Source organism: Camelus ferus, chromosome 1, assembly GCF_009834535.1.
Source record: "Camelus ferus isolate YT-003-E chromosome 1, BCGSAC_Cfer_1.0, whole genome shotgun sequence".
Taxonomy (NCBI): Eukaryota; Metazoa; Chordata; class Mammalia; order Artiodactyla; family Camelidae; genus Camelus; species Camelus ferus.
The window spans coordinates 11,912,154-11,933,237 of NC_045696.1; the positions used below are offsets into that span (position 1 = coordinate 11,912,154).

Consider the following 21,084-nt stretch of genomic DNA (forward strand, 5'->3'; position numbering starts at 1 on the left):
TCTGGTTATAAGATACAAAATAAGATCAAATCTGTATCTATTAAAAATTTATCTGTTTTCTGAAGATTTCCATGGTTTCTGCTAAGGATACCATTTACCTTTGAGCAGACTTAGTTTTTGAATATCCTTGACAGCAGAACTTACACAACTTTTTCTTGGAGAACAGCTTTATTAAGATACAATTCACATACCATGTGGTTCACCATTTCAAGTGTACAAGCCAGTGATTTTTTTAGTATATTTTCAGGGTTGTGCAGTTATCACCACAATCAATTATAGAAGATATTTATCACCCCCAGAAGAAACCCTGTACCCAGCAGTCACTACCCCTTTCCCTCCAGATGTTGCCCTCACTCTACCCTAGACAGTCACTAATCTACTTTCTGCCTCTATAGATTTGCCTATTCTGGACATTTCATATAAATGGAATAAAAAATTTGTGGCCTTTTATGACTGGCTTCTTTCACTCAGCATAATCTTTGCGAAGTTTGCGTGTAACTTTCTAAGGTGTCAACTCATCTCACTGGTAAGGGATTTGTTTATCACCATCTGATTGCTCCTATTGCCAAGGGCCAGATGTAGGGCTGGGACCCAGAGATACGGCGGTAAATACCAGACACATCCCCTGGCTCTAAAGAGCTATTGATTTTGTGGGGAAGATGGGCATTGAGTGAATTTCTACATAGATATTAATCACAAAGTACTAATTTCTGTAATGGAGACACCTTGGTTGCTTTGAAAGTGTCTAACGAGCAGAAGATGAGGGAGCCCCCTCTGGCTTAATGCTCACATTTTCAGGATGGTTGCTGTCCACAGATCTCACAGTGGGATAGCCTCCAATCAGCGTCTATTAAGTGACTCTCTTGGCGATGATGATGTGGTAAAAAGTGAGACTCAGTTTGTGTCCTTGAGGAGCTCACCCTGTCATAGGACAGAGAGCCATCCATACTGATGGATGGTCCAGAGTCTGGACCATGGTGGTGGAGCATGGGTGGTTCTCTTTGAAGTATTCAAGGGAATCTTTAGGGAGTGACGACGATGCCTGATTGGGATTTTGATAGGTGAGTAAAAGTCTTAGGAAGCCACCATGCACATGGAGGGAAAGCAGTTTCTGGGTTGAGGTCCCGAGCAAAAGTGCAAAGGTCTCAGTTTGTTCATGGGGATGGGGATTCAAGGAGGCTGCTGTGACCACGGTGGGAGGAGCGGCCACAGGAACCAGGTGGGGAGGGCAGGTTACTTCCAGGTTGTAAAGCATCTTAAAGCAAAGGTTGGAAGCTTTATCTTACAGACTTCAGATTTTCATCTTTTAAGTCCAAGCACCCCCATCCCTATGTGGGGCGGTCACTGCATTCCCCTCCTAACTGTGACTCACCAGGAGTGGAAGTGGAGGTGGTGTGTCCTCTCGAGGCCTTTCTAGAGGGCACTAGAATCTTCTGGAGGGAGCTGTCTCCTCTGAAGTGTCAGTGCTGAAGGCATCAGAACTTTTTTAATCAGTAAATGATCAGGCAGTTCGTTTAGATTCACTGGGACATAGGAACATAAGAAATTCGGAGTTGGGCAAGAAGGGGTTGAATGGTGCTAGGAGCTGCAGGGTATAGTTTTTCTGGGTCCAAACTTGCAGGTGGAGCGGGCTGCTGTCATTATGGATAGTGCTTGTCATGGCTGGTAGATGTGGGACCGTGGACAAGTCTATCGTGGCTTTAGGGCCTATTTCATCATACATCACCCACCTTGATATCTAGGATTCTACAAGGTGACCAAAAATATGGCATGTAAGGTCCAGCAATTACCATTTCCAGGCAATCTAACCATCACTGTGTGTGTGCGTGCGTGCGTTGTGTGCATGTGCATGCATGTTTTAATTTCAATACAGTTGATTTACAATATTATATTAGTTTCAGATATATACCATGTTGTATGTTTTTAAAACATTTTAAATTTAATTTTAATTTTTTTCACGCCTTTTTTTTCAGGAGTGGTGGTGGTGGTAATTAGGTTTCTTTTTTTTTTTTTAATTCACTCTTCTACTGAGCTATACCCTCTCCCTACCATGTCTGTTTTGATGCTTTATGACCCAAGACCATTTGTAGGTTTGTTCCTCTATTCATCCAGCATTACATTTAGCGTGTGCCCTCGCTCTAGTTCGTGTGCATTCAGAGACAGATGCATCCCCGACCCTGGAGTACCTAACATGGTAATCGGAGACATAGCCCAGGGTTACAGACTTAGAGTTCCAATGTCAGCAGGCCTCCCCAGCATGTGGGTTCCATGCTGTCGCATTGGCATTGATAATTAACATTGCCATCCTTGCTGCTCTCTGGGCCTGTGGAACTCTTATCACCAATAGCGTCTCTCATAACTTCTCTGGATTTTCAAAGGATGGCATCAGAGGTACCTGAGGCTGATCACAGTGGTCACAGCCACCAGGAGTAACCATCTTGTCCTTCCTCTCTTTCTGGGCCTCCGTCCGTCAGCCCCACTGCTCTCAGAAATGCTTAAAGGACTGTCTCACTCAAATCTTTATGATGAAAATAGCTCAGTCCTTGCCAGGAGGCACACTGCGTGCAGACATGCTGGAGAACAGCTCTCTGATCACTGAGATTTTGTAGTCTGAGAACTAAAATGTTGGATCCCCAAGACTGGCCAAGCCTTATGACACAGCTCCTTCAAGGTTTACCCTAAATAACCCTCCCCTACCCCATGATGTCCTCCCCATGATAGAGAACCAGTTACTGTATCACGGTACCCTGTTCATTATATAGTACGTGTCAGAATCTGAAATGATCTTGTTTATTTAGTAGTAACGATCTCTTCCCGCACTCTTACAAGTATTGACTCGCTGGATCCTGGCAACAGCCCCGTTGGGGTGAGGTTGGGGATTGAGCTTGTCTCGGGATTCCAGGAGAGGCAGTCTGGCTCCAGAGTCCAGCTCCTAGCCACTACGTGTGTGTTTCTTGTGTCTTTACCTATAAGAGTATCAGTTCTGTGGGGGTCATTTTTCTTGGTACCAAGAACATTGGTTCTTAGTAGGCTCTGGAGAGATGGTGAATGAATGAGTGAGTGATCAGTGTGCAGTCAGGGAGATTTCCTTGAGGCAGCCAGGCCTGTGCTGATGAGTCCAGGAGCAGCCAGGCAAAGGTGGGTGCAGGTGGAGGTGCAGGACATCCCCGGCAGCAGTCACGGATGGTGTGAGCTCAGGCAGGAAGGGGCCATGTGCTTTGGGGTTGCTGGAGAGGGACTTGAGAGCCTAGGCTGGAGAAGTAGGTAGATGGGCATCTCTAAAGAGGACTTTAGAGATATTCATGTTGAATCGCCAGTGGAATCTTTCTAAGTGTGACCAGGAAGCCAGCTTTGTTAGAACATGAGGGTACTTGTTAAAAATACACCCTCTGTTGCATCAGAGACTAGGGTGGCGGCATGCATAGGGGTCTGTATTCTAATGCTCTTGCCCGGTAACGCTTATACACACAGATGTGTAGGGACCACTGCTTTGAGAAACAAGACAACTGCTAATAATGTCTTAGCATTATTTTCATCTTTCAGCATTTCTTTGCAACTATCTCCCACCCCTACACCCAGTCTGAAATGAAGCTGTAAAGTAACATGCGTCTTTAGCATACTTTCCTTCTGGTCATCCTGTCTTAGTCAGCTCGGGCAGCTGTAACAAAAACATTGTAGCCTGGGTGGCTTCAACAACACGGCTGGGAAGTCCAAGGTTAAGGCACTGGTGGATTTGGTTTCTGGAGAGAGTCTTCTTCCTGGTTTGTAGAGGGACATCTTCTGCTGTATCCTCATATGAAAGAGAAATTCTCTTTCTTATATCTCTTCTTGTACGGCCACTAATCCCACTCATGAGGGCTCCACCCTTATGACCTGATCACCTCCCCAAAGTCCCCCTCCCAATACCATCACACTGGAGACTAGGGCTTCAACACATGAGTTTGGGGTAGGGGGTGGGTGGAACACAGGCATTCAGTCCACAGCAATCCTTTGTGTGTTTACGTTCTCTTGTCTGTGGGGCTGGTGCTTGTACACTGTACCAGTGTTCTAGGGCTGTTACAGTAAATCACCACCAACTTAGTGGCTTACAACAGAATTTCATTCCTTTTCATTTCTGGAAGCCAGAAGCCCAAAATCTAGGTGTTGGTAGGGCCATGGTTCTTCTGAAGGCTCCAGGGAAGGGTCCCCTTCTTAGCGTCTAGTGGCTCCTGGCAGTCTCTAGCATTGCTTGGCTTCTAGCTGCGTCAGCGAATCTCTGCCTCTGTCTTCACATGACCTTCTTCTCTTTATGTCTTCTCCTCTCCTGTTTTTAAATTGATGTATCGATTTACAATGTTGTGTTAGTTTCTGGTGTACAGGATTTTGATTCAGTTTTATATATATATTTTCTTTTTCATATTCTTTATCATTATAGGTTATTACAAGACCTTCTCTTCTTTCAGTGCCACCAGTCACTGGATTTGGGGCTCATTCTCATCCACTGTGACCTCATCTTATCTTCATTACATCTGCAAAGACCCTATTTCTAAATAAGACCACATTCTGGAGTTACATGGACATAACCAGGTGGACATGAATTTTCAGGGACACCATTTAACTAACTACTTAGAAGTTTGAGTTCTGAAGGCAATTCTACTTTGTCAAGCAAAGATTTGAGAAGTATAAACTTGGTCGAAAGCACCTCCACCAAATAATGGTAACAAGAACAAAACAGCAAGTCAGGCAGTCCTTTCAGTTCTAAATTGGTGCCTCATTTTGGACAATCTTGCATACTTTACTGAGAACCTATATTGAATTCATTTGTCTTCAGGGTCTTTAAGTTGACTTGCATACAGGATGCTGGAAACATCTTTCACAAATGTCCCTTAATAAGCCTCTCCAAAATAGTTTTTCACACTCAATTCCTGAAGATTTTGGGAGCCCATGTTCACTGGCATCCAGAGGGGGTGTCAGGAAAGTGGGAGGCTCTGGCCCCTGGGTCTGTCCTTGGGCACTGTGGCTGATGTCAGCAGTCCTGAACCATGCTTGCTGGCTTAAAGGAGTTTTGTTTTTCCTTTCAAATCCTGTTTTCTGTACCATGATATATTATTATGTGACAAAGGCAGGAGTAATGCTTGTGGCCCAGTCTAATCCTTTTACCATGTTCTCAGGTAGCTCAGCCTCTCCTGATAGATATTTCTCCTAAAGTCGCCCCTTTTGAAAATTGCATAGTAGTTCCTTATAAGGATGTAACAGTTTAACTCATTTCCTCTGGCTCAATATTTAGTTTTCCAGTTTTTGGTTTTCTTAATTGTGGGGCTTATGAACTTCCTTATATATAAACCTTTGCATCTCTTCTTATATCTTTAAAAATTTTAGATGCAGATTTACCAGGTCCAAGGGTGTGAACCTTAAATACGTCTAATGCATTTTATTGCTGAATTAGTGTCCTGAGAGAGTGTTTTCAAGTGTTGTCATATGGAACGTATGTAATTGTCTTCACAGTTCCCTTAGAAGCACTGAGGAGGTTTATCTGTTCACAAAGGGTCAAGGTCTTCGGGAAGGTGGCACTTAGCTCAAGGTGGGTCTTCTTTTCTTTGAATACATGCTTCAAATGGCCCGTCTGACCTATAGGATACTATGTTTAGCGAAATCAGTTAGAGAAAGGCAAGTTCTGTGTGCTATCACTGATATATGGAATTTGAAGAATAAAGGAATGAATAGAACGAAACAGAAACAGACTCACAGATATAGAGAGCAAGTGAGTGGGGAGAGCTCTGGGGGCGGGGTAAGATAGGGTTAGGGATTAAAAGGTCCAAACTACTATGTATAAAATAAATAAGATACAAGGGTATTTTGTACAGCACAGGGCATGCAGCCAATATTTTATAACTTTAAATGGAGTATAATCTATAAAAATATTGAATCACTATGTTGTACCTCTGAAACTGATATGATATTGGAAATCAACCATACTTTAATAAAAAAATTTAATCAGACAAAATAAAATAAAGCATCCCCCCCCCCCATTTTTATTCCTCCGTTGTTTAATGATGCATCACTTACTTCTTGGTCCTGGTGAACCTTTTCATCATTTTACTTTGCTTCCAATACATAGATTTCTTACGCATTCATGGACAGGTAACAGAATTAACAGTAATGATTCCAAGAATAATTCCCCATTGTTGAGTGCCATCCAGGTACTGGGTGCATTCATGAACGATCTCACTTAATCCTCATCGTGCAGAGGAGGACGGAGGAGGCCAGAGGTGTTTAGTGACTTGCTGGAGGCCTCAGACATGGTTGGGGCTGAGCTGGTTCCAGAGTGGGGGGCTGAGGGGTGGCTCCTGGCCAGGATGCCGTGGGGCGCTGGTCTGTGCTCTGGGCCCGGCCGGCCGTGTCTGGGGAAGACCGAGGGAGGGTGCAGAGAGCGGTATGCTTGTACCTTCAGCCGTGACTCAACTCAGTGGAGGAGCTGGGAGGCCAGGGACACAGCTGGGCTTCAAAGCCACCTGCGTGTGTAACCTTGATCCCCCTTTCTTTTGTTCAGCGGCAGGTAAAGAAGGGACAGTTCTCAGAGGCCTCGCCACGCAGCTGGCTGCGAAGGGCTGCCCTTTGAGACCGAGTCCTGTGCGGAGTCCTCAGTGCTGGCCAGCTGCCTTTCTTCTCCGGCTGGTGTGTGTTTTCTCCGCGTTTTCTGGGGAGCTCCCACGAGAAGGTGGGTCTCAGTCTCCTTTTCATTTCGGGTGACCTCTCTCACTCCCTGGGCTTAAAGCTGGACTCTTGCTTGACTGGCCGCTCACATCTGCTGTGGAGATGACCTGAAAAGCCGCAGAGACCTCTTCTTTCATCTGGAGTCACGTGCTCTCCCTCGCTGGGGCCGCTGCTGGGCTTCTGTCCGCAGCCGCTGGGCCGGGGGAGGTGGACATCCCTGGATGTTCTTAAATCCATGCTGGTGGCCGGTGCCTAAACCGTAACTCCAGACCGCAGCTGTGTGGTCCCTGCGTGGATGCTGGAGAGCCTTTTCCGGCATGGCCCCTCTGCTCCTGTCTTGCTCTCCCACAATCTGTCTCAAAACAATAGCCAGAGGGCACCTTTTAGATCAGACAGTGTCACTCTGCTCAAAACCTTCCCGTGCTTTCCCGTGCACGCTGCCGCCCCCACCCCCACCCCCATCAAAACCAAAGTGTTTACAGTGGTTTCTGGGGCCCCAGTAGGAGCTGCCCCCTCCCCTCTGCTGTTCCCCTCTTACCTCCTCCCCTTGGCTGTGGCTCAGACGTACCAGGCAAACTCCAGCCTCAAAGCCCTCGTCCTGACCTCCCCCTCTGCCTGGAGCTCTCTTTCCCTGGGAGCCATGGGGGGTCCCCGCCACCCCTTCAGGTGTGGGTTCTAGCGTGTCTCCTTTTCAGTGAGACTGTCATCCCAGGTCACCCTTCTGAAAACCACCGTGAACACGTCCTCCACCTCCCTGACTCCATAGGTAGAATGTGGCTGGGAGTGTCTGCAGCATCCGTGGGGACCGTAGGTGTGCTGACCTGCAGGTGTTCTGGGATGTCCTCGCCTCTTCTCTGCCTCCTTGGTGGCAAGAGGTTTCTTCTTGCATGTGGCAGCAGAATCCCTGTTACAGACCGTGCGTTTCATTTCTGTGATCTGTGGCAATTCAGCTCCAGATCAGGGTCTTTGCTTGCGTTCTGTTAAATGTTAATTTGATTCACTTTAGAGGCTGCTACCAGGTTCCTCAAATCGTCCGCCAAGTTCAGAAGCATCAGAAGATCCTTGCAATTCTAGCCATGAAGCCCTCTTAGGCTATTATGTCTGTTTGTAGAATTTAACTGTCTAATTAGTGATGGATGGTGGTGAAACATGTATGAAATAAATCCTGAAGTGTATCTTGGCTTTATGGAAAATTCTAGGGCTCACAAACCAACAGAAGGTTAGTACTCCTTGGTTTGGGGGCCTAGATTTCAGATAGAACGTTTGTTTACAAATCCCCAATAGCTGTGAAAGTCCTCACTCTGCTCCAAGCAGCTGTTTGCAGGGGTCTGACGAGATTCCAAGGTGGAACAGAGGGTGCATTTGGACTCCCCACGCTTTCCCAGTGTTTTAATTGAATTTACTCATTTCTGATGTGGCTCTGTATCCAGTGATTGTTTACGGTGGGTGGAGCAGCAGAGTTGCTGCTGGGGATGCTGGGGATGATCACTGCGTTGAGTTCATAATTTGCTGGAGAAGACTGATGCAATGATCAATCATTATAACTTAAGCCTTAATCTGTGTCAAAATGTAAGCAGAGTGGGGTGAAAGCACTGAGCAGGGAACCACTTTTGTCCAGGGACTAAAGATCACTTTGTGGGATACACAGCCCTTGAGGTTCGGATCCTGCAGGGTGAATAGAAGATGAGCAAGAATTTGGGGTAGGAGGAGGCAGGGAAAGCGTGCAGGACTAGGGGAGCAGCACGAGGGCACTGGTGAAGCAGGAGGATGCTGGGCTTGAGGGGAGAGGAGGACTGGTCCCATGCGGTGGCAGGTGGGGTTTGTGAGGGACTATGTGGACGGGAAAAGGGAGAGTTCAGTGGGGGTCCTGTGGTGGAGCCCTTTTTAAAGGTAGCATGAAGGAGTTTGAATTGTACTAGCAGAAAATCAAAACCCACTGAAGAGTCTTTGGGGATGGGAGGATGACACCTACCATCTGTCTTGTAGAGAAATCCCTTGGGTGGCATCAGAAGGCCGGTTGGTTGGTGGAGCCAAACGCGGAAGAGACAATGTGAAGAAAGCATCCTGTTGGGTCACGGCCAGAAACAAAACAAGAGAGGCCAGTATTCTCCCCAAATCACTCAGAGCTTAAAAGACCAAATTCCCTTCCCCAGCAGTAAAATGCACTCACGGGGACCTTGAAAGGAAAGCAATATGAAGAAAAGGGAAAGGGATGCTGAGAGTCTAAACCCAGAAGAGGCAATGTCAGTCCCATCATCCCAACATGGGATGGAGGAGAGAACAGTCTGGGTACCGAGAACAGCAACCTGGGAGCAGGCAAAGTAGTGCATTTTAGTTGCATTGGTTTCTAACATCAGTAATTGATCACCCACGCGCCTGATTCCTGGATTAGAAACGGGAGGGAGGGTAGGGGCACACACCTCTCATTTTTACACACTAGTGTATGGGTTTTGAGGGAACATCTTGAATGGCTGTGATCGAAGAAAGTGGTTTGTTAACTAACTCAGTGGGTTTGCTTGATGGTGACTTAGTTTTCATCTTTGGGAGGAACACATGCTTCAGCAACAGCCGTGAATATGATTACTGATGCTGTTAATAAGATAATCAATACTGTAATATTACTGTCAATTCCAGCTAACTTTGCTAAAAATTCCCAGCCTTGTGCGAAGCGCACTGTAAAAGTGTCTTAGATAGAACGAGATCCTCTTTTACTGAGCTGAAGGGTAAGGAGACCTAAAACCGAGGCTCTCCCATGTGTTTTGTATCAGGTGCTAAGTTCACGTTAGTTTTAGTTTTACTGGTGGAGGGAGTCGCTCATTGCTGGAAGAATCACACAGAACATTCCCCATCTCTCTGGGGTGCACCTTTCCTCGTGCCTTCCTGCCTTCTCGGACCCGTCTGACCAGCTGACCACGTCGGGCTTTCTCGGAGCCACTCGCGGGAAGGCTTCTCAGAGGAGCTGGCTATTTCGAGTCAGGGCTTGCTTTCCCCTCCTCTTGTGGGCGGTGTCTGTCCGCCAGCACATTCCAGGACTGAGTTTGGATGATAGATTTGTTTGGACGTGACCTTTCCCAGTTCCTCTTCCCTGGATTTCTGCCTGCTGAGGAAATGATCCTCAGATCCCATCCATCTGCACTGGTGGCAACAGAAGAGAGGATTTCTCTTTCCTGTGGTCCAGGTCCAACTGCGCAGACACCTGTCCTTCAGAGGCTCGTATTGTTCTGGTTGGTATCCCCTCCCGCCGCAGAGACTTGTTATATCCTAGTTCTGGAAGTCATCAAGTTGGACGTGAGACGAGGAGGAGGCGGCGGAGGGTCCTCGGCTGACCTGGGAGGCTTTTATTGATTGCGCTCGGGACACATAGCAAGAGCTGTTTCTCCCACCTCCATCCCTCCGTAATTGGTCCTGCTAGGAAGCGTTTCCCATTTGCGGTTGATTTATCCTGAGAGCTTTTCATGTCCTTTGGGATGCTTCACTGTTGGATTTGAGAAGGAAAAGGACAGCTTCTCTTTCAAGTCTGATGAAAACCATCTGAGCCAAACATGTGGACACAGGCAGTAGATTTATGCTTTTCTTATGGACACTCAACTACTCCCCTGGCTGTTAAGGAAATCCACACGAGGAAGGGGGGCTGTACATCGGGATTCTCAGATCGTGCGTCCTCGTGTTACAAAGCAAATGAATCCTGACCATTTCTGAGGCTTGTCAAAGTTTTTCCTCCGCGGCTCTGGAATTTTCTCTCTTGTGCTTTCAGAGTGGCCAAATCCATGGGCTCCCGGGAGCTTCGCTCTGGAGAGATGGCTGATGTGGGGTGAAGTGTGGAGGTTGAGGAGCCAAACCATAACTCTTCTTTTAGGCCTTTGCCATCTGCCCAGTGTCTTGTTTGCAGTCTCCGTGAACTTGGAAGAAGGCTCCCTGAGCACTGCTCCCATCCATCCACCCCGGTCGTTCTGCGGATTTCCAGATGTTGAACTTGGGCAGGTGACGTAACCCCAGCTGGCGTTGCGGCGGGGGCCGGCCAAGTCACACTCCCGACTTTGGGACTGGATCTCCATCTCATCTGGAGGCAGGAACCCTGTGGGGGAGGCGGTGCCTGGTTTGTCTGTTTGCATGTTCTTTGCCTGGGCCTTCCCTGAAACTGAGCTCTGGCCCTGGTGTCAAGTATAAGCACGTGTGATGAGCAGATGCCAGCTCTATACAGTACGTTTCATTTCATCTGCTTATTTTGAAGAAGCAGGATGATAATCTGTGTTGTAATAGCCCTTTCTCAGGCGTACACAGACGGGGGCCTGATGGGAGGGGGGACGATGTCCTCTCCAATGAGATGGGTGAGGAAGGTACCACCCAGACACAGGACTGAAGGAAGGAATATTATTATTCTGATGATCATCATTTTTTGTTTGTTTTTGTAATTAGGTTTATTTATTTATTTACATTTGGAGGAGGCACTGGGGACTGAACCAGGACCGCATGCATGCTAAGCATGCACTCTATCACTTGAGCTATACCCGCCCCCTGATCACCTTGTTTTTTGAAAAGAACGGATGCCACACACTTTCCAGTGCTGCCCAGTTCTGCGTTATGCACATACTTAGACGTGATACCCAGGAGTTGGCAAACCACAGGCTGCAGGCTAGATCTGACCGGTCACCTGTTTCTGTAAATAAAGTTTATTGGCACATGGCTCCACCCATTCAATTACTTCAGCGGCTGCTTTTGTGCTTTGTGTGGCAGGAATGACGGAAGGAGCTCGAAATAGTTCCTCCCTGGCTTCTTAAAGAAAGTTTGCTGATCTTTGCTTTCCATCCACCCTTACCTATACAGAGAAATGTAGGACATCCCCTTTTATTTAAAATCTCTAGTTTTTAATATCTGCTGCTTTTTCTTATTATTATTTTCAGTTTAGCCCACAGCTCCTCCTCGTCCTTCTCCTCTTAGCTCTCGGATTATTTCAGGAGTTCCATTTTCGGTGGAATGCTGTTTCCCTCTTGAGGACGTTTGAAATTATGGGGTGAGGAGCTTTTACCACTGGGAGCCACCTCTGGTATTGCAGAGGCTGGGAGAGGTTCTCACTGATCCCCAGACTGCAGGACAGCCCCACCCGAAGTGCCAGAGCACAGTCACTTTGAGAATGACTTACTTAGTTTTTGGTTTTGTCCACAATTTAAAGTTTTTCACGGTGTCTTTGTAACATCTCCCAGTGATGAGATGGTCCTTAATACTTTACATTTCAGATGCTTTTATGCTCTTGTGTAAGTTACTGTCAGACACAGGAGACCGTTGGGTAACTTACCTGCCTGCTGATGATGTGGGGAACTCACCTGGACTGCTGTCTCTCTCTGTTTTTGTTTTTTTTCTCTCTGTCTCTCTTATGAACACATGCCTACACCCTCCACGCCACCTTCTGTCCACCCTAAAGACTCTGCTTCAGTCAATTCCCAGGACAGGATGTTCCTTTCATTTCCCTGTCTTGTGTAGTGCTGGAGAAATCTTGGATCTCATTCTCTCTCTCATAGGAATTACCAGCCTTTGTAAATCCTGCTTTAAAAAAAATAAAAAGTCTTCTTAACTCTTCACCCTCCTCCCCCCGCACCAAGCTGGCCCTCTTTGCTTCTGGGACCAGGCTTATAGCTCTCAGCCAACAGAAGCCAGCTGGGCTCCCCCTCTGATGAAGGAGGCCTGGATAGATGTGTCCTACAGCCCAGAGACAGCAGCAAGGCTCCCCGAGAGATGGAGAGAGGGGCAGGGGTGTGATTGTAGGAGGGAGGGGGTTAGCAGTGTCTCACAGAGTATCTTAGGGTGGAGTTTGGTGGTGGCCCACGTGTGGAACTAAGAGCGGAGGACCATCATGCTTGGTATCCGAGTAGCACAAAGTCAGTGCAGGGTGGCAGTGGACCGTGGAGCCTCCGTCATCCTAGAGAGATGTGGGAGCAGGAGCTGAAGCAGAGCTGGGCGGCCTGTGAGAGCCCAATTCTGAGACGTTCAGAGAGACCTAGGAAGGAGAAAGTCTGAGTTTCTGCCATTTGCGTGAAGGGTGATGGACATGGGTGGGTGAGGAAGCAATGTGTTTGAGACATCCTTAGGACCACCACCCTGCTGAAGTGTAGGGGACACTCAAGTAACACACACAGTGGGTCTCCTGTGGCCTAAAGCGTTGGTGTGCAAACTTTAGCATGTGTCAGAATCACCTGGAAGCCTTGTTCAGATGAAGATTGTCCCGCCCCTAGGGTTTCTAATTCAGTAGGTCTCCAATGGGGGTTCAAGAATTTTCATTTTTAACAAGTTCCCAGGTGACGCTGATGCTGAAGTTCTGGGGACCACACTTGGAGAACCACTGGCCTAAGCATGGAAAAGCAACTGTGAAAGCCATCCACAACGTGGAACTAAGCCAAGACATGATTGTAAGATGGAGAGCCAAGCTGACTGTACCTCAAAAACAGTAATTTGGTCCCCATCAGGTGATCACTGTGTCTGAAGTTCTAAGTTCTAAGAAGGGTTAAGAGAGTTTAGCCAAAATGCGATTGAGCAATAAAACACACTGGTAGAGACTTTCATTAAAATCTAATTCCTCTGCATTTTGGGAGTTTATTCACTATAAACAGGAAGAGTGTTTCAGAACTGAGTTTTGGCTCTTTGTAATTTTGAATCCTTTTAGCTGACTCAGTAAAGAGAGCCCCTCATTTGAGCTTTTATTTATGAAAGAAGATAATTCAAGGGCCTGAGTGGCCACCTGCTTTCACTCTCTGGCTTTGTCTTCTCAATATCAGGGTGGCTGTTTGATGTCAGTGGGCCTACATTTTCACTTGACAAACTCTCGTTTCTCCTCTTTTTATTTTTGGTTGTAACAGATACTTGATATAAGATTTGTACATAAATGTGAAAATAATTAAAATAGTAAACAAAGATGACAGATAGTCAGACACATAATAAACAGTATAACCGTGCGCTTCAGAAAAATCCTGACCGCTCAGGATTGATCTGGAACAAACTCTAGGTCTTTTTTTTTTTTTTTTTTTTTTCCCCTCATGGGCTGAAGATTATTTACTGGGAATTCAGAAAAACTGCATCCTTCACATGACCCTCAGTTCAATTTCCTTTGTACTTCATTTGGCTTCGTTGTGCTGCAAGTTTTCTGTATAATTTTAGAAATACACCTAATACGCATTTTGGCTAAGTACCAAGTGTTAAAGTCAGTTTTCATTTGAAGCAAATACTGCAGCTGAATATCACCATTAAAATTTGAATGCTAGGCCTCAAGGTCAAATAAAAAATTATCAAAACATTTTTAAATTACAATGACTAAAAATTGTAATTATTTTGTTAACATTTGGAATACTATAGGATTGTAATTTTTTAGTACTCTCAGCTACTCAGCACTACTAAAATGATCCCCAAGTTCAACTGAAACTGTAGGTCTTTAAAAGAACTGACATCTGTGCCCTAAGTTAGGATTTACTTTCTGTGAGGGGGAGATACAGCAAAACTGCCAGGAGCCTTTTAAAATGCAAAAGTGAGACTTCCTGAAGATCTCTTATTTACTTCTCTGTTCACATTAGGTGGATCTGTCATTCACTGAGTCCTTAAAAATCATGATGAGGATTGATTTGAGTGCAAGCAACTCATCTGAAAAGGAGGATATTGAAAACCTTGACCTTGAACTTGGAGCCTGCTTACCGGTGGCTCAAGACATTGACTTTCAGGTTTACCCTGGGTCCTGCCTCAGCCCCAGTGGTAGCCCTAGGGCTTGGGGCTGAATAAGACTCTGGGTCCTTCGGAGCTACATTTATTTACACATCGTTGGGATTTTGGCCAAAGTTTTCAGACTTCTCCATGTGTGGGTCTCACCATCTGTGAACCCCATTGATGGTGTGTAAATTAATAAAGTGCTCTGTGAGCCCAGGATGAGAGACTTTTGGGGTGCCAAGGGGAATCATAATAAATAATATTAAACAGCTCCAGGGATTTTAGCAATATTTACAATTTTGGCTTCACACACACAGGGATTTGGAATCGTTTTTTATAAAAGCGGCTTGAAAGTCATACATCAGGCTTCCTTTGTGTGATTGGCAACATTTCAGACACCACAAGGATTCCTGCTTCTCAGCCTTGTTTTGTGTGAACCCTGTCTGTATGGGCCAGAACTCTGCCCCCAACACAAGTCCTTCCTTTGCTGGTCATGCCTCTCTCCACCCCAGAGATGTCGGTAGTGGGTGACCATGAACGTGTCCTCCGGGGATGAGCGACAAGTAGGAAAAAGAATGGCGTAGCCAGTAGTTTCAGTGTTGTTGGGGTGGCTGGTGTTTTGATAGAATCATCTGCGGAACTTGAAAAACTCGTCCGGTGGCCCCGGGTTTTGCGAGTGACTGTGCACTATTTTGGGGAATTTGTTGATTTTTCAGGTGAAAGGTGAATGAGGGAGGGGCAGGGTGATACATTCCACTATGACTGTCATGTGTCTGCTCTGCTGGGGTTTTGTCCAGACCTTTAGATTGCTCAGTCTCAGTCTTTCACCTTCTATGACTCAAGGTCCTCCGTGAAGCACTCAGGCTAAGAAAAGTGTTTCTTTGGGCTGAGGACCCCCGTGTGGTCTAATCCTTTACTCTCCCCAGACTTGATAATATGTGGATTATTCTACAATTATAACAGCAGCTTCTTGTATCTTAGATTCATAAAGTTTGGGGCATAGGTGCTCAATAAAAATGTATTGCATTAACAATAACAGTAATAATAGACAACCCTTGAAGGGTGCTTGCTAAATATCGGGCACTGTTCTGCACCCTTGACACATATTAACTTACGTAAATCCTCACGAGCATCCATCCTGTGGCAGGATCCTAATTATTATCTCCATTTCACAGGTGGAAACTGCCACTGAAAATTTAAGTAACTTGCCTGAGGTGATGTGGGTAGTAAATGGTGGGCTATGTATACAGGGAGATGCTACAGGGATTCAGTTCCTCCAGCATAAAATTCTTTGATCTTAATTGTGCTGCAGGCCCAGTACTAAACTTCCCATAAATCGAAGAGATTATAGAGATGCCTGGATTTTGTCTTAGAAACTGCTCAAGAATGCCAATATCAGAGACTGTAAAAGTTTCTTTAACAAGTTTAACTCTTAAGCCAGGGGCTCAATTTGTGTTACCTGACACTTTGAGGTGGGGTGAGGGTGGAGAATATGTATATATTATATATTATATAATATATTATAATTATATATGTATGTAAAGCAGTGTGATCTCCAAGGGGATTTACATGTCTGGGCACCTTCGAGAAGAGTCTAGGATGACAATCTTTTTGAGTACTCCCTGTGTTTTGAATTTCATAGGAGCTAATTCTTTAGACTTTTATAGCCAAACTAGTTGAGGTTCATTCAAGTTAAGTCTTGGGAGGACGGAGGTGAGTTTTGTGGGTGAGAGATTCTGCTGGTTTTGCTTTTCCTTAATCATCTTCAAATGTCCCTCTGTTACGTGTGTACTGGGGGGAGTGGGTTGGGGAGGGGCTATTAGTGGCACAGCAGAGCCAGGAGTTCAGCAGGGAACTGGTCCACGGTGGAATTAGGCTGAGGAAATTAACTGCCTTGGACTCCTTGAAGAGAGTATAAATTCTGGTGGGGACGCCCCCTTCCAGGCTGCCACTCCCAGGACTAGGGTGATGTGTTCTTAAAACTGTATCTGGAAGTTTTGAGGATCGATATCCAAGTATTAGAATCTAGGAGGAAAAGGGAACTGCTAATATGGGCAAAGCCCTGCAAAACTAGCAATAAATGTGATAAATGACTTTTCTTTTTGACCTAAATTACAGGTTATAGACTCACAAGACTCACATTATTTTTCAGTAACACAGACGTCCTGTGTACCCATCACTCAGTGGTGACATCTTGCTTAGCTAAAGTGCATTATCAAAACTAGGAAATTGATATTGGCACCGTACAATTAACAAAACTACAGATCATACTGGAATTTCACTAGTTTTTACATGTACTTAGTTTTTCTTTCTTTCTTTATTTTTTGCCAGGACTTAGTGTATATAATTTGACCAGTGTTTCTTGACAGGCAGGAGGACCTTTGACTAAGACTGTATTCAATATTTTACAACAGACACATGCCTTTTAATTTAATGCTGTTCGCCTGTTTTTAACCTGGCAAAGGGATGAATGGAATGTGAATTTCAGCAGCCGGGTTATGGAAGTGAAACCAAGCCATTTGGTTATTTTCATTTATGACCTTGAACTCTTTGAAGGATGTTATCTCCATTTCTGTTGCCTTTACAGAGGGAGGAGGATATTTTCTAGAGAGAAAGGATAATTCAAGGTCTTGGTGTCGTACAAAGAGCTCTTGGAGGGAATGATAAACAGACATTGTTAACCCGGGAAGAACGGGGAGATTTTGATTAATCAGATAAAAGGTATGGGCTGATGGGACTCAAAGATCATGGATGCAATTTCATAGTAACTGTTAGAGTGGATTTACTTTTCAGATGACAGCGCTGGAGGAGTTGGGGCTACATGGCAGCTGCCTGGCTGACCGTGATTAATTGCTCCTGCCTCTGCAATCCCATCGTGCTTTGCTGAGGCTTCCAATTAGCCTCCGTCACTCTCTGCCCTGGAGCCGAGCTGTTTGTGGGGGCGCCTGTCTTCCCAGACGAGGGATGATTCTTTGAGGGCAGGGACTGTCTCATTCAGTTTTTGACTTTTCTCCTCTTCCCTTTCTCCTAGAATCGAGCAAGATGCTAGCACACAAAGGCTCTCTATTCCTGTGCCTCCAGATTATTCCTTATTCTAGCTTCACTTCTTTATGTATTTAACCAGGCATCTATCTGCATGTTATGTGTATTTTAAACCCATAAGGCATTAATCCATGATAGATTATTGTGTAATTTGGGGCCATCATGAGTCAGGCTGGCCTTGGTTCTCTTGGAACAGCATTAAACAGCCTGAAAGCTTAGTTGATTTTTTGTCTACAGAAAAGCAGTGGAAAGTTCTTGTTGGTTGTTTTCCTTATAGCATAAAAGTTTTGAAAAAAAGATATTCATCTTTTCTGCTTAACTGTTAACACCTGGGAGAATTATTTAACATTTTTCTGACTCATGGCCGCCTTTTGGGGTTGGGCTTTTAAGGAGTTGGCAGTGGTCTGTGATTGTGGCCTCTCCAAATTGTCAGCGCTGCTGTGGGCCTTGTCTTCTCTGAGACCTACAGGAAAATAAGGTTTGCAGTCACCTTTTCTAGTAGAGCAGTAACAGGGAGGCAAAATAGTATGTCTTGGGGATTATATGGTTATAACGAAATGGAAAGAAGTTCTCAAATAAACTCATGGAAACACGGCGTTACTGAAGAGAGATGAGAAAATACTGTGGGTAGCCAAGGACGGCAGTAGAAAAATCAGGAAGGGATGCCATTCTTACATTTTTCAGAGGCCCGTGTAGTCTATAAATTTTGCTTTTCTCCACGAGACTCTGCTGTTCTCTTGCCTCTACTAGCAGACTGGCTTCCTTGATCTCTGGTTTCTCAGATTCTCAGATTTACTGCCTGCTGACTGGCTTTGACTTGGTACGATGTTGCAGCACCGCACGGTCTTTACCGTAGATAGCTGTCTTGGTCTCCCAGTGTCTCAATTCCAAATTTTTCAGTGAGAGTCTGTTTGGCACGTACTGAGTCCTGTATCCATCTCTGGTCTACTCAGCTGTTGCTGGGATGAAAGGGTCATATGTGCTTTGGATAGTCCCAGACACGTCCAGGCAGGCTCTCAGGAAGGCAGAGTTGGTGGGAGGCAGTGATTGGCATGGCTGTCATATCCCAATCAGGGAACAATTCCCCATTGTTTCTGTTTGGCTCTTGGTTGCATTAGAAAAGCAGAGCCCATTTCTTTTTTGGCTTTGTCTTAGCCTCCCACATTTCCCAGTTGGAATTTCAGGTCTAGGCAGCTGACCGAGGGACTGTTTGTAGGCAATGAAGAGGTGATTACTAACACTAGTTAATTCCAGGGGTGGTTGGATCCCTGGCATCACCAATCAGTACTTTTTAAGAAATACTTTAATTCATGCCTTTCAAATAAATTAATGCATTTGAATTTATGTTTCTATTTGCACTTGTTTACTTTTGGAGTTCTTAACTTAGACTTAAAAAAAAATTCGTACTTGTGGTTCAAAGATTCCAATTTTATAGCCAAGAACTTCTGGTGCATGTTGAAGTCTTTGAATGACAAGGGTACAGTGACAGGATGACAAGAAGGAGAAGAGGGGTGCAGGAAGATCTGAAGGCCTCATCTCCCCACTAACTAGCTGTGTCACCTTGGTAACTTAGTTCTTTGAAGCTCAGTTTCTTTATCTGTAGAATGGAGTAAGAAAAGCATCCATCTCATAATGTTGTTGAGAGGATTATTCAATATATTATCTCATTGAATTTTATGTCATTAAATTTTATATTGAATTTACTTTGAATTACATTGCATTTACATTGAATTTTATATCATCAAGTATTATATTATTTGAAGGACAATTTTCAGACACTCAAGATGTGGGAGTGAACAAAATACACTAAGATCTTACCCCCCTGGAACTTATATTCAGTATGTGCTGTCATCCCTCTAATTTGTAAATCAAAGAAGCGTGGTATACTTACCTTTTTTCCAATTTTATCAAAATTTAGTTTTTTTTTGTTTTTAAGATAAGGCCATATAACAGACAGATGGGCTTATTTGTCTTTTGAGAACCCAGGTATGGGAGTGTATGTGTGTGTAAGTACCATCAGGAGCCATCAAAACCCAGGAAAATGTCCACATGTTTTGAGAAAAGGTTTGTTTCTCAAGGCAAAAGTTAAATGAGTTTTATTTAAGTTAAGGGAATAAATCAAACTTGCAGGAGACCTTTATGAGCTGGTATCTTGGCTTTGATGACCCAGGGAAAGACATTTCTACTTGTGCAGGGGGGTAACTCACTTTGCTTTTATGAAACCAAAGTTGAAAATCTTAATGGGTTTTAATAACCCTAAAAGTCATATTGAAGCTTGGACAATTTCAGATAACACCTCTTTTTAATTGCTATGGATTACTCATCTCTTGGGCTATAGCATATATCTCAGGAGAGAAAATCCTCCATTTTTCAAATTTTCACATTTTGCAACCTTTGTCATGAGACACAGAAACTTTTGGAGATGAGCTGTTTTAGATGGAAAGAAATTTCCCCCCACCCAGTGTATCCAAACAAGTCATCCTATGTGCCAAAGGAAGCAATTTCTTTTCTTTGCTTTGTGATTTGAAACAATAGTGTATTATATACAATGATTTAAGTTAGTTGACCTAAGCTTTAATTTCTTCTTTGTTTAGCATTTATAGATTGTTATTCACCCTAAATCCACTGCAGTTTGAAGTGGTACAAAGAATTTAACGATCCACTGGTTGAAATTTTAAAGAGAGAATTTATTCAAGCCAGTATAAAAAGGAATTTCATTGCTTTATAGATAAACTGTATGTATATCTGCCAATGTTGTGTCTAAAATATTAGAGGAAGATCTATAGTAATAGAAAGTTAGTACTTTTTTTTTTTTATCACACAGAGTATTAATGAGGCAAGCAGCCAATTCCATCTTGTGGAATTAACTTTGGCTTTGCTGGTTCTTTGTAGTTTCTGGCAAAGAGTGTCTTTAATTGTTTGAGAAAAGACAGAGCTTGGTGACAAGAGATATGGATGTTTACATCTCTGTCAATGACACAAGGTAAGTGATAAGTTCCATATTGTCATGTCCCACCAAGTAGTTCCCCCATGTGGCCAAGGCCCTTGTCATTATAATTGGTCATAATTTTTCTCCTTCACTGAGGGAACACCGAGTAGTTATCGGACCCGGGAACCATGAACATTGCTTTGAGGATGGTAGAGTTCTGCCTCGGCAGGATTTCAGGACTGATGACAATCCCCCCAGTTCCCCTTGTGCCCAGCTACATGCTTAGATGTTCAGATGTGAGAAAGAATAGAAAAGATGCGGGCTCCTTCCAAGGGTGACAGTAGCTTTCGTTCTTCAGTGGATTACCATCACGTGGTGCTTTATTTGAAAAATCCGCCGATTTCCATCAGTCGCGTAAACCATTACCCTTGTGTGGGAACCCGGCCAGGTCTCACGCAGGCCCACCTCCTCCATAGTTTATTCATCCAGAAGGATGGCGTCAAAAGTAAGATTGTTTAGAAATTTTCCAGGCCATCGTGAAAACAGGTGCTTCCTTTGTGAGTTCAAGTTAGTGAACTGATGTGGTCATTTCAACCCAATTTCAACCCTGGTTCTAAAGAACAAAGACATTTTCTCTGCCCTGAAGATTGACATTTGCTGGCAGAGATTAGGCACTTCCTGTGACCCTGGGTCCCATTCTGCTGGTGTAGCTGGAGCTGTGGAAGGGAAGGCGTGGC

The 21,084-nt window shown here is 44.7% G+C and overlaps 1 protein-coding gene across 1 annotated transcript in view; it reads left to right on the forward strand.

Moving 5' to 3' along the window:
• The window catches only part of TIAM1 (TIAM Rac1 associated GEF 1), a 331,093-nt gene that overhangs the window by 106,139 nt on the left and 203,870 nt on the right, over positions 1-21,084 (forward strand). The window contains 2 exon segments of the mRNA XM_032476437.1: positions 5,485-5,560; positions 6,530-6,697. The gene's annotated coding sequence lies outside the window, so the exon portion shown is untranslated.